Here is a 16,755-nt window from a genome sequence, read left to right as displayed (position 1 = left end):
AGTTGCATTATCGGATCACATTTCCAGTTAATTGCCAGGATTCTGACAAGAGGAATGAACCATAAATAATTAAGTGATGTATTAACAGTTTTGATAGCATGCACTTAAAAAGTGTTGGGCTTGCTTTAGGGAAGGATAGCAGGAAGGGAAGGGAACAACCCACCAATATTGGTTGATTCTTTTATTCAGCTTATTTAGCAACTGTAGCTTTTCCACTATGTTTTACTTCATACCTAAAACCAATAGTTTTCCTTTGGTTTGGGAATTAGAGGCAGGGAAATAATGGTGGTGGTTTAAATGCATTGAGACAGTTAACTGTTAAAGTATTCCCATGAGCCCAAGAAAGCTCTAGACTGTTTCTTGAACAGTGGCCCCACATTCTATGCCCACCTGTGGCCCCAGCACCAGCAACCAGTATCTTCTGAAATCCAGAGGGTATAGTGTATTTGATGCCTTCTCTAGGCTTGGGCCCATCCGCCCACCTGTTCTTCTGGTCTGGGCTTGTCACCCGCCATTTTGAATTTCCCACAGTGTCCTAGAGCAATATTATTTGGAGAAATTCAAAATAGGGGACCGCTTATAACTGCCTGCTACAGATCAAACTGCTGCCGTCCCCTGTGGGAGCCCCACCAACATCACAGGGGCACAGCTAATGCTAGAAGGAGCCCACAGGAGGTCCACTCAAACTTGGAACCAGGCATGCCCAACTGCTTTTGAAATTCCCAGTTTCAAAAGCAGTTGGCAGCATGACCTGGAGGTTAACTGTAGAGAAATGAAAGTGGGGTCAATTATTCCACAGTGCTAGTCAAGGCCTTTACACAAGTAACTCAAATATATCAGCTGACCCTTTTCATTCAGCTGTCAGAGGTGCTTGATATTTTATTTGATTAGCCATCCTTCAGCAACATATTTCAAGGTGGTTAAAACAGCATTCCAGTTTAAAATGCCAGTTTGGGCAGGCTCACATGAAAGATGACAGCCCTTTAAAAACAATAATAATTTAAGAACTCAACTAATTTATGGGCACTTCATGAAGCTCAAATGCTAGGAACCACAAGTGAGGGTGTGCTGTGCTCAGGTCCTGCTTGGGTGCTTCCCCTGGACTTCTGGTTGGCCACTCTAAGAGTGTTGGACAAGATGGGTCTTTGGCCTGATCCAGCAGGGTTCTTCTTATGTCCTCCTCCTCCTCCTCCTTCTTCTTCAGCAATCACTCGTAGCCGAGTAAGATTGTCTTCCAAAACACTGTTTTAGCAGTGAGTCCTTAAGTGACTGTGGAGGCCAATTCTGGATCCAGACATCCTTCCACAGTGGGACATAGGTTTCCAGGTGGGAAGAAGAAGAAGAGTTTGGATTTGATATCCTGCTTTATCACTACCCGAAGGAGTCTCAAAGCGGCTAACATTCTCCTTTCCCTTCCTCCCCCACAACAAACACTCTGTGAGGTGAGTGGGGCTGAGAGACTTCAGAGAAGTGTGACTGGCCCAAGGTCACCCAGCAGCTGCATTGGAGGAGCGGAGACGCGAACCCGGTTCCCCAGATTACGTGTCTACCGCTCTTAACCACTACACCACATTGGCTCTCGATCATGGTGAGGGTTTGCCAAGTGCACCTTCCTTTTAGCACATTTCACCCTTTTGTCCTGAGATCGAGCATCTTCAAAGCCCATGATACCTTTGGTAAAGGCTGTTCTCCAACTGGAGTGCTCGTAGGCCAGTGTTTCCCAGTTGTCGATGTTTATACTACATTTTAAAGATTTGCCTTGAGAGAGTCTTTAAACCTCTTTTGTTGACCACCAACATTATGATTTCCATTTTTAGTTCAGAATAGAGTAGTTGCTTTTGAAGACGATAATCAGGCATCCACAAAACATGACCAGTCCATGAGGCACATGAGAATCCTGGCAACATATTATCAAGTTTCACCTCCTGACTCCTTCCGATCAAATCTTGGCCCCCTACTGCCTTCTAAAATCAATAGTTAAGGTGATAACCACAAAAATGTAAGGGAGATATGCCCTTTTAAATGTGACTGGGTGGGACTCAGAAATCCTACAGACTAACTATTCTTATAAATAATTGACCAACAATTTAAGCAATGTTGTGTCAATGTCTTCAGCCTGATACATGAACATGCTATTTATCACCCATGGGAATCTGCATTTCAGGATATTTCCAGATGCAGTTGACAGATAGGTTTTTTTATTGGTTGTTTGAAATAATAATAAAACTAACAGTTTTCAAAGCCCTCTTCAACTTCGAAACATTATTTGAAATAAAATGTATCATAGAAAGATTACAATAACATTCTGAGTATCAAAATTCGTCTGATTACAAGGATTTTTGCTTCAAATAAATCATTTATTTATAGTATTGACTTAAATGGACAGCCAGTAGAGAAACATATATTTCTTCCACATATTACACTAACACCTGAGTCAAAGATCAACAAGGTGTAAATCCCTTTTGGGATTTAGTGAGAGCAAGAGATGCTTCCTGATAGAGTGAAAGCTTTGTAGAAAATCCAGATATGGATTTATGCTGATATTTTGAATGGCTGTCATATCCTACTAAAGATAAAACTTCCTTTTTGACCTCTGCACTACAGAGAATCTACTATCAGGGATTAAACTACACCCGGAGTCTTATATACCAGACTGATTTCTTTTGCAATGTACTGAATGGCAATGAAGTTTTGTTGTTGTGAGAAACCGAGGAAGTAAACACTGGTTTATTTTTTTATGAAAAAAAAATCTTATGCAGAAGAAAATGAAACATAATGTGTTTTTGTTTAAAGTTCACACATTTTGTGTATAAGAAAATGAATCAGAGAGGTGTCATTTACAAGAATAATAGAAGTACACATTATAACTCAGATTTGGCTTAAAATATATTTCCTGAATTCATAGCTGTTGCCACATTTCTGGAACTGCAAGAGAAACCTGTGTGTTTTGTTTGAGGTTTGGGACAGGTGTGAGTTATCAGCCCAGCTTTATTTTCATGGAATGGGGAGCAGCCACTGAGTCTGGATGGGTAACCCAATATCTGTATCAACTGGAAGGAACTTATTCAGCCTTCAGTCACAACAATCTTTGCCCCTGACTTCATTGTCTTTCTGCTGTGTAACGTCTTGCCTGCTGAAGAATTCTGCAGAAATCAAAACCTTGACATGCTTTTGTGACATTCTGCTTGGTCCCAATAATGGTACTGCCCACCTGTGAGCCCCCCCCCCCCGCTCTGTGCCTTATCTTTTGGCATCAATCAGTTCTCATTCAGCCTGAGAAAATGATGTTCATTCCGATGTTCATTTTGATGAAATTCTCTAAATAGCTTCTGGTGCAATGGGACCCCATGATGAGCGCAAGAGCACATGGAAATGCTGTTTACTTTCCCACTGCAGCTGTACCTATTTATCTACTTGCATTGGCATGTTTTTGAACTGCTTGGTTAGCAGGGGCTGGGACAGAGCAACAGGAGCTCATCCCATTGCATGGATTTGAACTGTTGACCTTCTGATTGGCAAGTCCAAAAGTCTCAGTGGTTTAGACTACAGTACCACTCTGCAAACCAGCAGGACAAGTAATGGGAGAACACCTGTCATCTCAATTTAGCCCAATAATGAAGGCTTTCTCAGTGAATATTGAGAGGAAAAACTCACCTGTTTTCCAACAGTTATTTTCTAGGATGCAGTTTGCATTTGCATGGTGATGACTCTGCATGCATACACTTATTGCATTGCCCCTTGGGAATTATAGTTTCCAGAACCAATCATGATGGAAAGCTATTTGGAAATGTCACCATTCTCACCATGCCCAGGCTAAAAGAACCAAGAGATGGTTTAGGTCTGGATGGGAGCAAACTAACACCCAACAGCTTTCAAGGGACACTCAAACTATTAACCCAAGGGAATAACACACTTATCACACAAAGGGGTACTCAGCTGTGTTGCTTGGTTAGTAAAGGTAAAGGGACCCCTGACTGTTAGGTCCAGTCGCGGATGATTCTGGGGTTGTGGTGCTCATCTCACTTTAATGGCCGAGGTAGCTGGTGTACAGCTTCTGGGTCATGTGGCCAGCATGTCTAAGCTGCTTCTGGTGAACCAGAGCAGCGCATGGAAATGCCGTTTACCTTACCACTGGAGTGGTACCTATTTATCTACTTGCACTTTGACGTGCTTTCAAACTGCTAGGTTGGCAGGAGCAGGCACCGAGCAACAGGAGCTCACCCCATCACGGGGATTTGAACTGCTGACCTTTTGATCTGCAAGCCCTAGGCTCTGTTGTTTAACCCACAGCGCCACCCGCGTTAGTAGTTCAAAGCAATTAATGAGAGGTTCAGCAGTAGCTCCAGGCAGCTGGCTTTGGATACATGGTTTGCTGGAAGCTCAAGCTCAGAATCTCATTTTATGTCTTGAGCTGGAAAAGAGTGTCTTGGGAAAATGGTATTAAGTTCAGAGCAAATCCAAATGTTTACAAATTCATGTTCTGAATAAAGGAATAACAAACTCTAGCAATATCACTAGCAGGAGCTAAGCAATGCCTCTGGACTTTGGAAAGTAAATTGTACTTTCAATCCTATAGTAAGCACTAGCTCATGCCCTCCAACATTTCTCCAATGAAAATAGGAATGTCCCACTCCATAATGATAATTTTACCTTTTATATCCCACACATCTTACTGGGTTGCTCGAGCCACTCTGGGCAGCTTCCAACATATATAAAAATATAATGAAACATTAAATATTAAAAAAACTCGCCTATACAGGATTGCCTTCAGACTGCTCGGGGGTCAGATAACTCCATACCCTCCAATATTTCTCCAATGAAAATAGAGACATCCTAAGGAAAAGCGGAACATTCTGGGATCAAATCAGAAACTGGGATGGCTTCTCTAAATCAGGAATATCCCTGGAAAATAGGGACACTTGGAGGGTCTGCTAGCTTAAGTATGCAGTTCAAAAACTATCCAGGAACAATTCTGCAATGAGTAGTGCTAACAAAGTAATTAAGACGTGATTTTGTTTAAGAAGTTGGACCAAGGGATCATAATGTGGATCATATTTTGCCCCAGAGAAGACAATGTTGGAAGCTACATTTTTAAACAAAGGTGCTGAGGGGCCCATTTTATCTGTCTTCAGAAAAGATCATTCACACACAACTTAATTGTGCACTTTTCCATGAACATTGTAGACATAATTTTTTGTACTCTTTATTAATATTTATTAATATTATTAATTTTTTATGCCCCCTTCATCCTAAGACCACAGGGTGGCTTACAGCATAAAAGTACAAAAAGAAAATGCAAAACACACCTCACACCCCCATATTGTATCGGATTGGCTATGTTGATCCATTTTGTATGACATACTGAACCACAGGGATTTCACTGCGCAGCATCAGTTAGTTGCTTTGTCACCTCGCTTTGGATATAGCTGTGCAATCTTCTTTATTAATTCATCGCCAAACATAAAAGAGAGAAGCAGTGACAGCCTTGGGGGCTTCAGCTCAGCCCTCATGTGTGGCACCTTAAAATACCCATCATTCTCAGATAACATTCTCATGGGCAAGAGTACAAGTATAACCAGTACAGAAAGAACACAAGAACTGCATTGAAGAAATGGGCTCCCAACATTTTAGAAACAAACACTAGGAACCTGGGCTTTTTCTTTCCAGCAGGAAATCGCCGAAACTCAGTTCTGGCACCTCTCAGGTGGGCACCATTGACATTCCAAGAAAACAAGGGCGGTGTTCATGGTGAGTTCTGGTACCTCTTTTCCCAGAAAAATAGCACTGCTAGGAACATAAACACAAGTTCAGTAACAAATCTGCCTGTTCAAAGAAAAATACTATCAAAATATTTTGGAGCAGTTCTAATTTACTTTCTTTGATTGGTTTATTTGCATGGAGTATTTAATTGTACTGAGCTAAGTAACTGGAATGGATAACATTGTCAATTGCATGTTTAGGGTATTCCTCCCCACCCGCCAGAAATGACTCTTGAGCATTCGTCTTTCAAGCTCTTTCCCACATCCAACTCAGCAGATGTCATGTGCTTTCCTTTTCTGAATTCTCAACACTTTCTTCCCTCTTCTCATCAGCATTAAAATCTCTGATCAGCTTTCTCAGCCATTCCCTTTTATCTCTGAGTAATAAAGTACATTCTGTTTCTTGACAGTGTCTTTAAATGTACACTTCCCCAAAAAGCAGTTTTTATATAAAGAGTCAAGCAAAAAGAGTACTGAGGAATGTTCAAAGGATGAAAGGAATCCTTTTGAGGGGTCCCTGGGCAAGCTGCCTCCCAACACCACTCTGGTGCTCTCTCAGAAATATGCCATTTCACATATTTCTTGGTGCGTGCTAAACTGAACACCATCACCTCTCTCCACTGCCCCCGCCTGCAACTTGACCTCCCTATAAACTTACCAGGGAAGTGGCAGGGATGGGCAGAATTCAGAGAAATACCAGGCGAGGCAGCTGCAGCACTCAGAAAAACAATGTCTCTGGACCCACCTAATGTTGAGGCCCAGAGGCATTTTGGGAAAATAAAGATGGTGCTCAGAGTTTTCCTACTGAGAACTGTCTAAAAAAAAAGTTTTTGGTTTTTTTTAAAGATGGGTGATAATGTCATCAGCCTTTACCTTTTTTACCTTTATTTACCCCCACTATGACATTGGGCCTGGAATGATATTCACAATGCTTTTTTTCTAAAAAAAATGTTTATTTTCCTACTCATATTGAAATAGTGCCCCTCAATGAGGCCAAACTTAGATTCACAAAATATTTAGGGGTATGCATACTCCTGCGTCCCTCCAGAAAAAAAGCACTGGATATTCAGAAGCAGTGGAGACATCCACAACTGTGCTGAGTATCACTGAATAATTCTTGGAGAGGTTCTGAGTATGGCATACATTTTGTCTCTGCTTGTTTTAAAGCTTTTGGTTTTATCTTGCAAGTATCTCATGAGGTGCTCAGCAGCTCCAAGCCACACAGATAAAATTATTTGGTGCAAGAAGAGTGCTTAGATATATTAGATGCAGAAGCAGCACAAGTGAACTAGACATCTGTGAAATTTTCATTACAAAGTCTCAAGCTATATACAACCTGAGCAGTTTCAAGCTCAGAAAAAGAAAAATGAAATCAACTGAGTAACATCCAAAAGTTTTAAAGGTCCACATAAAAAATGCCAAAACAGGCAGTGAAGCTTGTGCTCTTTTTCAATAAGCAATACTTTTTAGAAAATGAGTTTTTCAGATTGTTTTGTTTTCAGTGGAAAATTTAATGCTGAAGTTGTGAGGCACAAGTCAGAGTTGTTATGGATTTCAGAGCAGCTATGTTTACTGTGTTCGTTGCCTTTGGTACGCTATATCCTATGCTGCCTAATTCTATAAGGAAAAAATGCAACATTTACCTTTGCATTAATTCTTCAAAGATGCGCTATGGAAATAACCTATCCCTTCTGCGAGGATACTCAAGACTGGTGTAACAGTAGAATTGGAACCAACAGCCTGGCTTTATGTGCATGAGGTGGTTGAAAAGGAAACTGGTTCTTAAACAGGTGGACGGTCAGTGGGACAGAGCAGGGGTGGGCAGCAGTGCACACCAAGCTTCCCAATGTGGTCAATGCCAGTAACTGAGAGTAGCGGTGGGTATGTCGGTGTAGTATGGGTGAAGCAGCAGAGCCAATCCACTTTTCCATGAATGCATCTGCACCATCCTCCCCACCAATTTTCCCCTCTTCTTCTTGGTAACTGGCAGGGATCCCTGCATTGAGAAGAGACAACACTGCTCTGTCCTGCTCCACTCCTCCAACTGCTGCTGACTGCAGTCTAGTAAAGAATGAACTACTGAACATTAATGATTCTGCAAAAAAAGAAGGAACTATGCTGTAAATAACCTTAAAAGTCTTCACAAGCATTTTCCCTAATGATCTTCACACATATAAATTGAGCTGGATCTGAGTTGAAAGTGGGTTCCATCAAAATCAATGGGGCAAGTTAGTTATGACTTAAGTCCTACTGAAATCAATGGGAAACAAGTGCAATTAAGTCCAGTTCCAACCCATTAACTATCAGTATTTTGCAAGATGCATATGCACAAGCTAGGTAGCCTGGAAGAAAGCTGTCCAATATAAAAATCCAAGAAAGGGCTTTCACAGTGTTATTAGTATCATGAAACAGATCCATATTCTAAGTTGAATCTTCCTGTTGTTGAGGGGGGTGTCTTTTCTTTAGTTTCAGATTGAAACCTGAGATTGAACATGGAAGGCACACCAAGTCCCCCACCCTGCTAGAAAACTAACAAGGAAAACAAAGCTGGTGTGTCAGTGATGGAGAAGCCTTTAGCATTTTTAGACCTGCCAAGTCACATAGCTAACCAAGATGTGATTTCTATTTAACCTGACAGAACTCTACATCTGCCACAAGTCTTCTACAGCAAGGTTATGTGAACAGAACTCTGCCAGACTCTAGTTTCACACATTGCACCCATTTTGCCTCAAGCAGTGGAACATAAAAGTTGTGTGCCTGGAATAACAAAAGTGTGCTCAACTTTCTCTCATGCAGTGCTACAAAGAGTCAAGAGCTGCCATTCTCAATCAGACCAATGACATGTCTCACCATGTATTTTATTTCCGACATGCTGCAGGGAAAGTAAACCAATAGTCAACACGATAATTTTCTTTGGTCGGCTAATCGGGCACCAGACGTTTGGGACAGGTTAAATATTACATTGCACCTGCTCGTCAGGAAGAAAGCCTGTTTCAGAGAGCTATAGAACAGGTTATTAGTTCATATTTGGGAGGGGGGAGAGAATGGACTCAATCCAAATAATGTTAGTCACACCTCAGTCTCATTTAAATGAATGAGGTGAATTATTAGTGACTAGCTTAAGCCCTAGTTATTGAAATAAGTTGGATTGGTGCCATTGTGAAAATAGATAACTCACCAATGATTTGTAAATTTTAGACTTTCAAAGCAGGCAAAAATTTTATAAGTCTTTTGGTGAGTAATTTCATGCACTTGAAACCAGGGAGTGCTTTTCGCCATTTTTTCCTCTTTGTATATATGTTATATTAACAGCAAATCGAAATATACTTCATAAATATTACAAAACAGAATCTTTAGTATACATAGTCATAATAGAACAAGTATTAACAGCAGTCCATCCCAATGAGTTCAGTGGAGCTTACATGCAGGCATATAATTGCAGTAGTCTTCAACATAAACACTTAACCAATATGCAAAGATATAGTACATTGTCTTTTTTTCCAAATTTCCAAATTAATTTTTCAAATTTATAACAAACATAAACAACAGAAAAGAAAAAAAACATTACAATATAAAAAAACAGACAAACAAACATACAAACATTTATCCTAGCTGTTATAATCATACTTTTATAACCATTATTTGTTTCCATTTGTTTTGAGCAATAGCTGTTTAACAGGTATTAGAAAAGAACAGGCTATTTGAGCCTGATGTTTTGACCCCAGCACTTCCAAATATTGCCTCAACTAAATCTAGGGATATCTTTGAATATCAGGACCTTTAATGGAGAGGATTTATGATGGTGATAATGATTAGTCCAGATCCCTGCCATCTTGGGGTTGGATAGGTTGGGACAATGTTGTGCCAAAGCTGGGGCAATAAACAAAACAGTTGATATTTTATAGTATAATAGCTTCAAATACTCTAATCATTTCACAAATGATTAGCTCACCAAATGGTTGACTGAGTCTTCCTCTTTCAATATTTTTATTTCTAAATAGTCCAGGTTTGCATTCAGGTTTATAGTTTCCATCTACTTAAGTTTATCTCTCCAATATCTGTTTGTCAAAATGTTGAAGATGTGGGCACAGGATGAGAATTCACAGAATCCAAGACTGGAATGTCAATTATTGTAATAGAAAGCACTTGATATTCTAATATTCTAGATGTATTAATTTGTAGGTGAAGTCTATTTTCCAAGTCAGAGAGCTGGTTGTAGCCGCTTCAATTCATTATTCAATTGCAATGTTTTTCTATTAGGTTTTGCCAGAAATAGTTTTCAATCTTATTCAGAAAAATTGGCTACCTGAGTTTCGAAACTATTATCTTCTCAAATTGTACATATTATACATTTGCCATAGCAACCAGGAAAGAATGTGGACTATTTTATTTGCCATTTCCTTAATCGTACAGTTGTAATAGGCACTGTGCAAATTGCTTTATCTCCCTAAATGAGATGGAAATCTCTGTTATCATTAATGCATACCGCATTGAAATGGTAAAACTTTTATCATTTGCTGGACTTTATCTTTCCTAACTTGGCAGAATGTCTTTAGATAACAATATTTTAAAAACTTCATTAACCTTAAGGCATTTTGCATACTTGTCAGTTTGGGACAAAGTATCCAGAAAGAAAGACTCAGGTTTACTTTAAAATAAAATGTTACCAAGCCTGTATAGCAACATTTTGACTGTACCTTTCAAGGGCTGTTTGCAGTGTTTCTAGAAAATGACTTCCAGACAACTTCAAGCAACAATTCTAAGTATGACTTGACTATTCAGGTGTTGAGCCTGATCATGGGAGTACTAATTATGAGCAGGGGCCAAGACACAGGCATTTGTTCCACCTCTTCCTTGCCATGTCCCTCCTCCCCTCAGCTCTGCATGCTAAGCATGGAAGTCTCAAAACGGTTCTGATCATCTTCAGCTGGTCAGAAGGAGGTAGAAGTCCTGTTCAGATGTTTAACTCTCAGCGCATGCAGGTCTGAAATAAGGCAACATGCAAAGTGGCAATGGGAGTTGAACCTGCAAGGATTTTGACCCACATATGTACAGTGGTACCTGGGTTTTCGAATGTAATCCATTCCGGAAGACCGTTCTACTTCTGAAACGTTCAAAAACCGAGGCGCAAAGGGCCAGCTGCAATTTCCATTGAGAAAATTGGGGGGGGGACGACTCAGCGGAAGCTGTTCGACTTCAAAGGCACGTTCAAACATGGAAGCAATAACTTCCGGGTTTTCAGAAATCGAAATGTTCAGCTTTGAAGACACTCGAAACTCGGAGGTATCACTGTGTAGGGAAATACCTGAAGGGGGTGGTTTGTTTTTTGTTGATTTTTTTGAAAGAACAAAGAAACTGAAGATTTATTTTTTTAAAAAGCCAAAAACTAACAATGTAACACAAGACATTTCATAATAGTCAAGATTCTTTTTTTCTTTTTAAAAAAAGAAACATGAATTTGGAGCATAATCTCCACATGTGAGTACCATACAGGTTGTGACCTTAAAAATATTTAATCAGGGATAGAAGAGAACATGCAATTATACATGTTATATCTGAAGAGGGTGGATATTATCCAGAAAAAACAATTGCCAAATAAGGCAAATGATAAAATATAATTTAGATTTGTTGTCTTTCCCAACTCTAGGGTTCAGTTGTTATTAACCTCCACAAAGCGATTTGATCAATTATTATTATGTATTATTATTATTCATTTCATTTCTATACCACTTTATATTTTTAAGGGAAAAAACCTCAAAGCAGTGTACAACACATTAAAACATCAGGTAAAACAATTCAGAATAAACCATTACTGAAGAAAGTCAAATATAAAGCATACATACAAAGCAGCATAATTAACAGGAAACTAAAACATCATCTTGAGGATTTCAAAACAAAACATTGCTTAGGAGGTCAACTACAGGGTGCACATTTAACACAGGAAAGTTAACAACCACCACAACAAATTATCTTTATGATTTCAAAAGAAAACATTACTAAAGGAAGTCAAATATAAAATGCACATTTAGTACAGCATATAAAATAAAAATAGAACCTGGGTCTGCACTGAGAGACAGTAAAGACAAGCACATGAAATGGGCAGTTACCTGAGGAGGCGATGGAGGCAGCAATATTGGTCTTCGTTGCAACCTTCATCACCATGAGAGATTTTTGTCTTTGTGCATACCTCTCCAACCCAAGTCCCACAGATTAAATAGGTGCACTAAGGTGAAATGATCTTCCAGGTAGACCAAGTGTGCAGATTCTTAAAAAGCATCTTGGCACCTGCTAAAACCTTTCATTTGTTTGTTTGTTTGCTTGTTTGCTTCAGCAAGCCTACCTGGACTTGCAGTTTTTAACACGTACTAGTATAATCACGTACTAGTGACTGGGAGCAGCCGCCAAGACCACATAACACCGGTCTTGCAAGATCTACATTGGCTCCCAGTATGTTTCGAGGCACAATTCAAATGGCCTCAGTCCTGTATACCTGAAGGAGCGTCTCAACCCTCATTGTTCACTGGACACTGAGGTTCAGCGCCGAGGGCCTTCTGGCAGTTTCCTCACTGCGAGAAGCGAAGTTACAGGGAAGCAGGCAGAGGGCCTTCTCGGTAGTGGTGCCCACCCTGTGGAATGCCCTCCCATCAGATGTCAAAGAAATAAACAACTTTATGAAGACATCTGAAGGCAGCCCTGTTTAGGGAAGTTTTTAATGACTGGTGTTTTAATGTATTTTTAACCTTTTGTTGGAGGCTGCCCAGAGTGGCTGGGGAGGCCCAGCCAGAAGGGCGGGGTAGAAATAATAAATTGTTGTTGTTGTTTTGGAATTACTAGTTTTACATTGTATTTAATGGGTTATAAAAAGGTAAAGGACCCCTGACAGTTAAGTCCAGTTGCGAACAACTCTGGAGTTGCGGTGCTCATCTCGCTTTACTGGCAGAGGGAGCCAGCGTTTGTCCACAGTTTTTTCTGGCTCATGTGGTCATCATGACTAAGCCGCTTCTGGCGAAACTAGAGCAGCTGCATGGAAACGCCGTTTACCTTCCTGCCGGAGCAGCACCTATTTATCTACTTGCATTTTGGGGGTGCTTTCGAACTGCTAGGTTGGCAGGAGCGGGACCAAACAATGGGAACTCACCCCATCGCGGGGATTTGAACTGCTGACCTTCCGATCGGCAATCCCAAGGCTCAGTGGTTTAAACCACAGCACCACCTGTGTCCTAATGGGTTACAGGCCTGCACAATTCCTGTGTTTGATTGGGATTTCATGAACAGGGAGGCTGCAGTGGCCACAACAGAAAGTGAAGTCAGCACAATCTTTTCGGTCTATACCACATCTGCCATTGCTAGTGGGCTCCCAAAGCACCATGGACACAAGAGTCATCCAGGCCACAACTTTATGAAATGTGACATATCGAATGTGAACCAACACTGTGATGCAGTGGCACAGAGGCTGTAAAGTGATGCATCATATTGAACACATCAGATTGAATACGTTGAAAGAGACCAGCACGTATGAAAGCAGACATTGTTTGCTTCTCCCTGGGAAACCAGACATGAAACTTTCTACATGCATTAGAGAAAGGTAGCTGGTGGGAGGGAATTCTAATATTAGAAAACCAATAAAGAACACTTTAGCTATAAAATTTCAACACATGGTGAAACTATGGAACTCAATCCTACAGGAGACAGTAATGGCCACCAACCTTTAAAAGAGGATGAGAAAAATTATGTAGAATAGGGCTATTCATACCTGCTCATCATATGCTGGACTTGCAGTTGCTGGAAACCACAGGAGGGGAGGTTTGTGCTTGAGTCCGCCTTGTGGGTTTTCCACCGATGCCTGTTTGGCCACTGCGAGAAAGATATTGGACTTGAAGGGCCATCGTTGGTCTGATACAGCAGATTCTTATGTCCAGGTGCATCCAATGTATCCAAAATCTTTGTCAATAGCAAGATGGTTTCCAGCTTTGCTTTTTCACCATGAGACAGTGGGCTATGTATACACCGCACATTTAAAGTGCATTACTTCCCTCAAGAGTCCTGGGAACTGTAATTTGCCCCCTCACAGATGGAGGGCACAGTTCTCAGCACCCTTTGCAAAGTACAGTTCTCAGGATTCTCTGCAGAAAGTAGTGTACTTTGAATGCATGCAGCCAGTGTGTATGCAGCCAGTTTACTGCTCCCCACCTCTCTCCCCACTCTCATATTGCTATTTTGTTCAAAACGGCTAACCTTATTCCCACTTCTAATCCCCTTCTTTCCCTTATACATTGTGTAATTTGTTACTGAGATATTTTTTTCCGGATCTAAAGTGCCACCTGTGTTAGTAGTTGAAAATAATTAAAATGTCAACAACTGGAGGAAGATGTTGCATTTAATTTAAAACAGAGAGCCAATGCTTATTCTTAGTGTAAGAGCAGCAATAGTGGAAAAAGTGAAGGAACAGCAACATGATTAGACAAAAGAATTCTACAGCTTCAGAGCTGTAGAGTTTGGCTGTGTGGAATCTCCACCCTTAGCCTCTGTTTGCCGAGTCTCAACATGTTCTTATCCATCAGAAACACTGCCTTTCCCTCCTATCCATTTACAGAGCCTGTGGATGCTCTGTGAAAGCCACATAAATCACAATCTAATGACATTTTATTAGTAGTTCCTGTTCTAACAGTAATGCCCCCATTCTTCTGAGTCAACAGAGAAAAAATGCTAAGCCTAGCGCCAGCAGATATAACACTGCTAATGATACAGGGCATAAGCTGGGGAAGCCACAAACGGAGTCCATGATCTATTACTTTATTACAGAATTAGTCTGTATATTACAAAATTGACAAAGGAAGATGAGGATTGTTGGAGTGAAATGCCCACTTCCACCAAATGAGCATTACAATAGCGCTTGTAAGGATGGCTGTGAACTTCAACATTACTGGGGCTGTTTGGAGGATTTGAACAGTGTGAATCCCAGGGCAAACTGGCCTGATCCAAAGCACCTAGACCAGGTGTGGGAAATATTTGGTCCTCCAGCTGTTGCTGAATTACAACCCTCCATCATGCCTGATCATTGGCCATGCTTGCTTGGGCTGATGGGAGTTGTAGTTCAGCAACAGCAGGGTGGCTATAGGTTCCTTGCTCCAAACCTAGATTAATCAGTGGATTTCTCTGAATTTTGTGATATAGTTCTTGGTTCGAAAAACCTACCAGAATGTAAATTTAGAAATGTGTACATTGAAATAAAATATAATTTAAATATGAAATTTTGTTTTAATGTACTTCATAAGATATGTATTTAAACATGTACATAAATATTATTTTAGCCTTTTAGAAAATCACATTAATTTAAAATATCAGCTTTTAAAACCTTTCTCATATTTTCCTCTTCCCTTCCCTTCTCAACTTATTATTAGAGAGTTTACAAAAATAATGATAAAACTAATAAAAAACGCAAAACTTCTCCCTGAGGGCTTCTGTAAAATCCTCAGACCCTGTTTACATAAAAAGGTTTATGTTAGAAAGTTATTCTAACAACTGAAACCAACTAGGGTGCGTTGATACTGCATAGCAAATACTATTGCACACAGTGATTTAATTAACAGCAAGTAAAATCATTCTGGAAGGCAAATCCCTTGAGCCACTACAACAGCATAAAGCACCTGCTATTGTCTAATGGTATTAATGTGTTTGTTATTGGAAACTATGGACTAGGCTGTCGTCATCAGCATCCCACACCAAGCTGCACACAAAGAAGGCAAAATGAGGGCTGGATTTATAAATAGAGATAATGATAATTGCAGCAACAAAACTGTAATTTTGATCCTTCTTCCTTTTAATTATTGGGTTTGAAGTGAAAATATTAGGGCAAGAGGTCAAGGAAGGTTTTTAGAAGCTGCACTATATCTCCATATAAATAAGACACTCCACCATTTGGAAATAATAGGCTGGCAAGCCTAACAACCTGTGTAAATGTGTTAATGATGCCCTCTTCCCAGATATCTGCACTGCACCATTGAACAGAAAATGTCTTGAATAAGCATTAAGAAGTTGCAGTATGTCAGGTGATTTTGGAATCAATAATATAATAATGATTGCTAAGGGCTGAACCTGCAGGCATTTCCAGGCATCTGATTTCCAGTTTTCTCTAGGCACAGATCAAACTTTTTCAGATCAGTAAGAGGAGGAATCCTTGACTTAACATAAGTCAAGATGCATGGCCAAGACAACCAGGGTACTGTATTCTTTTTCCTCCATCAAAGAACAAAGATGAATCATTAGTCACCAGATAAACAAATCTCAAGGAGCTATATAGAATCACCCTGCCTCTGTTTAGCAGCCTGTTTCACCCTGGTGCAATGTGCTTAATGAACATTAGCTTGTTCTAGAGTCAATAGATTTTTAAAAAAGTAATAAAAATGGAAACCCATGACATTTTTTGATGATTGAAGTATATTCTCTCAAAGCAAGGAGCTTATGCATCTGGAGAGAATAAATTGCACCTTAAAAACAAAGAGAGAGGTTTTCATATCAATAGCCCTGACTAGCTGATAGAAATTCAGTGGCAAGCACCCATATACACATTTAAGTGAATATGCTAAGATGTAAATTCTTTTTCAGCACTCTTTATCTTTGGGGGCATGAGAAGACTGAACTAAGCACACTCTCCTTGCAAATTTTACTGTGAACTAAAGTGACCTGAACATTCTGGACTACTGTGCAGATTTTCAAGCAGTTATCCTTTAGATTTCACACTACTTGAGATAATGCAGTTCTCAGATGTACAGACATGTGGGGGAAAGGTAAAGGGTAAATGACCCCTGGATGGTTAAGGCCAGTCAAAGGTGACTATGAGGTGCAGTGCTCATCTCGCTTCAGGCCAAGGGAGCCGGCGTTTGTCCACAGACAGCTTTCCGAGTCATGTGGCCAGCATGATTAAACCACTTCTGGTGGACAGTTCACCATGATGAGTGCCAGCGAGCAGGGAAACACCGTTTGCCTTCCCTCCACA

This window comes from Podarcis melisellensis (genome assembly GCF_964234715.1).
Source record: "Podarcis melisellensis genome assembly, chromosome: 9".
Lineage (NCBI taxonomy): Eukaryota > Metazoa > Chordata > Lepidosauria > Squamata > Lacertidae > Podarcis > Podarcis melisellensis.
Note: the sequence above shows the minus strand (reverse complement) of the source record.